This window comes from Delphinus delphis, chromosome 11 (genome assembly GCF_949987515.2).
Source record: "Delphinus delphis chromosome 11, mDelDel1.2, whole genome shotgun sequence".
Lineage (NCBI taxonomy): Eukaryota > Metazoa > Chordata > Mammalia > Artiodactyla > Delphinidae > Delphinus > Delphinus delphis.
In genome coordinates this window covers 43,273,159-43,279,528 of record NC_082693.1, presented here as the reverse complement: position 1 = coordinate 43,279,528, position 6,370 = coordinate 43,273,159, and the positions used below count along the sequence as shown (strand labels likewise).

General features: G+C 40.4%; 1 pseudogene; it reads left to right on the top strand.

Annotated features, from left to right (window-relative positions):
* Nucleotides 1–1,998: 1,998 nt before the first annotated feature.
* Nucleotides 1,999–5,455, top strand: LOC132434302 (gametocyte-specific factor 1-like; annotated as a pseudogene).
* Nucleotides 5,456–6,370: the final 915 nt, after the last annotated feature.

Below are 6,370 nucleotides of genomic sequence, written 5' to 3'. Positions count from 1 at the left end.
TAAGGGGAGTTCAATTACCCCAGAGCAGGGTCTAGTAACCCTGTCTACAAATCAGAATACCCTGTGGAACTCTTTTAAAGCCACAGTTAGCCAGACCCCATTCGTGAAGATTCTAATACAACAGTTCTGGAGTGGGGCCAAAGGCTCTGTCACTTTGAAACTACTCAGTGATTCTCATGCACAACCAGGCTTGAGAACCACTTCTCAGGACCTAACTATGACATCAAATACTTCCAGACCTCTGAGAAACCACAGAACATATGATGGGACAAGAGGCATTGATTAGAAAGTTGCTTCACACCACTTGAACAGAAAGTTGCTTCACATCACTTGACTGAAAGGTACTGTGCTTTCCCTCCCGTCACACTTCAGCTGTTTGCCTTGTTTTGCCTTACAGAAGGATTGTTCTCCTGTTCAAGTGACCCTGCCTTTTGGATTCTTGAGAGTCACTGCTTCAAGAATAAGTTCCGTCTAAAAAGCCTTCAGACTAGGTTTAAGTGTCAAGCTAGCATCAAGGTTGGAATACTGTTGCCAAGTCTAACAAATGGCATTAAACCAAACGGCCTCCATTAGAGTGTTGGCCTCTCTACATGGGATATTCAGCTAGCAATAATTAGGTGAACGGTCCCAGGGCACCAATTCTTGAGGCCTATGCCTGAAGCACTCTTTGTTTATTAAGACCAGCCTTTCAGTCCAATCAAACTTCAAATTTTTCTAGGCTGCTGGCTAAAAATGAGGGTTTGAGGTTATCTAAAGACTACACTTAGGTATTAAAGCTCTTTTTCCATTATCTTTGAGAATCTTCATTGTAAAACAACTATACCCCAATAATAATTAAAAAAAAAAAGAAGAAGAATCTAAAGATAGCTATGCAGTGTCGGATTATACTGCGCCTTTATATTCAGGGAGCCAATTCACTTCAGAGTAAGTATTCACGGCTCTAACATAACCATTAATATGCATTGTAAGCTTTAAAAAAACACCTTGGCTTGTGTTCCTGAAAGGTACCTGAGTTTAAATCCCTAGACTTAATCACCTAAATGCCCTCAGGAAAATCTGACATTTAACAGTCTAGCTCTGTGCCCTTTGTCTATGCCCTAGGCATGATGTAAAGTAGAATTGAAATGGGCTATTCTAGGCACTTCTCTATCCCTACTGCTTATGGCAGTCTGCCTTGATCTTTTTCCCCCTTATCAGACTGTGCTGTCTCTGCTTTGCAGAAATCTCAACTGTAGCTGTTGCCTGGAAACTTGGGAGTCCTTGAAGTGAATGTCTGCGATGCTAAAGACAGCTAGCCATAAGGGAGTGTAGGCCTCCTATCGGTAGTAAAATGAGGCAGATTTGAGACTGTGTATTCTTAGTTCACTTCTAGGAGTCTTCATGTGTTAATACCTACAACTTTAGAGATTTCGGATGAGCATTCTCAGATAATTATAAAGTAGCCTGAACTTGAATATGGTAATGTTCATTCTTCCAAATCCCTCTCCCCAAAAGCGTCTATGCTGACCTATCTGACAAGTAGCATCCTTGTCTGGAAAAGAGCTTAATTTAGACAGGTTTGGCAGAGAGATGGAAGGGGGCAGTGCTGAACAGTGAAAGAATCGGCTGCCCCAGCCCTTGCTTTCTCCAGCACTCAAGCTTATGGTGTTAAACTTCACCTTACCCCAGTACTGTGAATTTTCCAAGGAATCCTACCTGTTTATTTAACACACTAATGAAGGGCAAAAAAAACTATCTAAAACAAGCTATATAATATGTACAAATACTAATTTTTGGCCTTCCGAGGCAGATAAACAGTGAATTTATCCTATTATCCTACTATCTAACTGGCTAGACTATTGTTTAGTTATCCAAAACTTTCATAGGTAAAACTTGAGGCACCCACATCTTTCACACTACGCTTTCTCTGAGAACAGAAAATAGACCTATGTCAACATTACTTGATCCTAAATGTCAGTATTTTCTTTGCCAACCCATGGCTCCTGCTATTTAGGGCTCATGGAGCTAGAAGTCTTGGAAATATGTCCTTATGACCCAAACCACAGGATGTCAGTCAGCAGGTTACAGTACCACCTGGCATCATGTAGAAAGGTGAGTTTTCCTGATAACTCTTAAGTCACTGGAAGGAGAAAACTAAGCTCAGAATATAAAAGGTTAAAGACCCTTTAAAAAAAAAAAGAACAGGGGGCTTCCCTGGTGGCGCAGTGGTTAAGAATCCGCCTGCCAATGCAGTGGACACAGGTTTGAGCCCTGGTCCGGGAAGATTCCACATGCCACAGAGCAACTAAGCCCGTGTGCCACAGCTACTGAGCCTGTGCTCTAGAGCCCGCGAGCCACAACTACTGAGCCCACATGCCACAACTAATGAAGCCCATACGCCTAGAGCCCGTGCTCCGCAACAAGAGAAGCCACCACAATGAGAAGCCCGCACACCACAATGAAGAGTAGCCCCCGCTCGCAGCAACCAGAGAAAGCCTGCACGCAGCAATGAAGACCCAGCGCAGCCAAAAATAAATAAATAAATAAATAAAAGAACAGGACTTCCCTGGTGGCGCAGTGGTTAAGAATCCACCTGCCAATGCAGGGGACACAGGTTTGAGCCCTGGTCCGGGAAGATCCCACATGCCGCGGAGAAACTAGGCCCATGTGCTATAACTACTGAACCTGCACTCTAGAGCCCGCAAGCCACAACTACTGAGCCTGCGTGTCACAACTACTGAAGCCCGCATGCCTAGAGACCGTGCTCCACAGCAAGAGAAGCCACCTCAATGAGAAGCCTGTGCACCACAATGAAGAGTAGCCCCCGCTCGCCGCAACTAGAGAAAGTCCGGGCACAGCAACGAAGACCCAAGGCAGCCAAAAATCAATAAAGAAAGAAAGAAATTAAAAAAAAAAAACTTCTGAGTATACATAGTACCTGCAAGTTCTTAATGTTGGAACATTGTATGTCTTCAGCATTTCCAGAAAGGAATGGAGGGTAGAATACAGGCAAAACCTAATAGCCATTTAACAAGAACTTCTTCCTTTTAGAAAAATCCAAAGAAAACTAAAAAAGATGGCTAACTGCAAATATAATGCTTGTCTTGTGGTCCCAATCAAAAGGCTCAAAGAACATGAGGCTAACTGTGTCAATAGAACTGAACTGCTATAGAGGACAGCAAGTTTTTCATTTGGGGGACAGATAAGTGGAGTCGAGTTCTATTGCCCCCCCACCCTCCATATCTCATAGCTATGGACACCTTAGCCAAATGAGAAATGAAAAACAAAAAGAAGTTTCCACTCTGCTTCTATAACTTCTGGTCTGCTTTATTTCAGAGCCATTTAATCTTCCAAAGGTTACTTCTCCAAGTTTGGAACCAAGTGAAAAATTTTCTGATGCCGCCAATCAGATTCCTGACCCTGATGTCTGGAATGTAGGTAAGCAAGGGTGAGACAGTGAACACAGTCCTAAGTGAAGGCCTGGACCCTAAGTCCTCTATAGCTAGTAAGTACAGAAGCCCTGCAGTAATTAGTCTTAATACTACTCCCACAAAATCCTTCACCAAAGCAATCAAAAGAGTAAATCTCAGAATTTCATCTCTCTCTGGAGAGGCAGCCCAGTAAAAAGGAGTCTAATTAAATCTAAATTCACTTGTAACAGTTAAAAGATTCTTATCTTACCAATACCCAGTCACTTTCCATAGAAGTAATTTTTTACTTGTAATCTGAAAGATTAGGATCTATCCTATCTCAAGTGATATCCTTTCTCTAAGATGCAGCATGTTGTATTGGAGAATTCACTCGCTTTTCAGTCAGATCTAGGTTCAACTATCTGCTCTGGCCTCAAGTTACTTCTCAAACACATCTTCCTCATCCATAAAAGGAATAATATCCACCTCATAAGGTAGATTAACATTAAATAAAGATGTATGTATGTGTTAGAGCAATGCAAGCCCCTTTAACAGATAAAGTCCAAACTGTGTTAAATGTCATGATTTAACACAACAGAAGTTCCCTTGTATACAATCCAGTGCAAGTATTTGGTAGGAGTGGTGATTCAAGAACAGAGGCTCTTTGACTTTTGACTGTCACCTCCCACACCTGGCTACCCAAGCTGCCACAAAAAGAGAAGGGAGAAAGTACAGCTACCTCATAACCACCTCAGCCCACAAGAGAATATTTCTACTCACATCCCATTGGCAAAAACTAGTAACAAGACCATACCTATGTCAGGGAGGCAGAAATGTAGGCCCAGGCAGAGCAGTCACTTCCCAGCAACAGCTATGGAAGGGAGACTCAAATCTCCTGCCAGCTAGCCTTCTCTGCAATAATGTAAAAATGCTTAGTACTTGTGTTACTTCATCCTGATTTCTTTCTTTCTAGATAACACACATCATTCTCCTTCATTTGTCCTTAAGACATTTGCTCCAAAAATGCTGGTTTGTGAAAGGTAAGATAAATCATCCTATAGAAGTTATTGGAATAGAGAGTGGAATACCTTTAATACCTTAGGAGAATGGCCACTAGATCACAGGCATGGCAGATGCCTAAGCTTCAATTACAAATTTTAAAAGAGCTGTATTCATGGGCTCTGAGTATTTCCATTCCTTTCCTAAGGCTCCACTTAGGACTTTAATCCATCAAGGACTTGATTACACAAGGTTCTCAATTCTGTGTAAGATTTTCAAGGAAAAAAACCCCCAATTCCTAAAGCTACAAAGGGGAAAGAGCTAGTATACTATACATGGGCAGGATCCCCAACCACACAAACTTCAAGGGCACAGCCAAGAGCTAGAGGAGCCCTCAGTGGAGCTACCCACTGGATACACAGTGGGGAGGGAAGGTGCAAAGGAACTATATAAAACAGATGCTAGCACAAAACCAGTAATTCCTACCCGGACATGTAGTAGCATCAACTATTTTTGTTAAAGTAATTTTAATCTCCTAGAACTGGTTATCTAGACTAATTCTCTAGTTCTGATTTCCAGCTAACTTTCCTCCTTTGGTCATCTTCTACAGCGATTCAAGAGACATAAAAAAAGAGACTATGGATGATAAACATCCTAACAACCATAAGTCCTGGAGAAAAGGTAGAATAACTTTTTTAACATCACAGTTTTAATATATATTAACATAGTTTTTTATATTAACATAGTTTTAACTAATATCACTAACATTGTATTCTAAATCTTTAAAGATTCTTAGACAAGATTTTCTTCTTTAAAAATAAACACTTTCAAAAAATAAATAAATACATAAATAAAAATAAACGTTTTCTATTCAAAGTCCTCCTCCTCTCACAATAGAATGCAGGGAAAGTCCTGATGGCTTTAAATCAGACTGGAGAAAGAGCTGTCTAGAACTCTATTTGAAATGCTATTAACACACATCAAGCTTAGGTCTTCCATAAAAACGCTTGCTATCAAAATGGCACTGCCTCAATGTTCTCTTTCTATCCTTAGGTCAGAAGAATTGATGGGGAAGTTGTAGATTAAAGAGCCAGCAGATGGAAGATTTATTAAGTCTTTTTTTAAAACTTTGGGGAAATCTTTACTGTCAAGTTTTAGGTAACAACTCTTGTCACTGTTGGCATCTTAACATGTTTTTATTTATTTAAATGAAGAGTATTTTTCCTATGACAAGCTTCCTTTGGTTTTTTATTCTTCCTTGCTGTCATATCCTCATATTTCAACTAAAGGGCTGGGGGGCTGATTTGCCTATTTCTCTTTGTAGGGGAAATACAGTCACCATGTGGTCTATAATGCTATTCCTTAGTTAGGTTCTTTATCCCCCAACCTTTTTCTCCTACCTCCGAGTCATTTACTGTATGACCATCATATCAACCTTCTTCAATCAATTCTCCATACGAATCTTCCATGCTTAAAGGATATAGTTTTTATGACAAGCTGAGTTTGAAACATGGCTCCAAATCTACCTTCCTAACTCTGCAGAAGTCAGTTTACATCCATGTTAAATATGTTTTATTCTTTTTCACTTGGTTCGTTTTAAAATGTCACCCCTTGCCCTTCAACTATTCAAATCCCTGTTCTAGCTTTTTTTAAGTCCAATTCTTAATCGTCACCTCATTTAAACCTTCCCTGTCTCCGACCTCAACCAAACCACAAACCTTCGTGAAGGAAGGCAGAATCACATACTGCTTTATATTTGCTACCTCATTAGCCTAGTGCTGTGCATCTAGGAGATATTCAAACACTTGGTGCTTAAACTGAACCAAGACCCAATTTAAAACAGGCCAAAATTAGTTCCTCTTAACCTGCAATTTTTATTGCAGCTAGCTAATCCTTTTAAAATAATGAGTTTGGGGTTTTGCTAGTTTACTGACTAGTCCAGGTATATTTAGACTTAAAGAGTCCTATCCCTACCTAAGTAT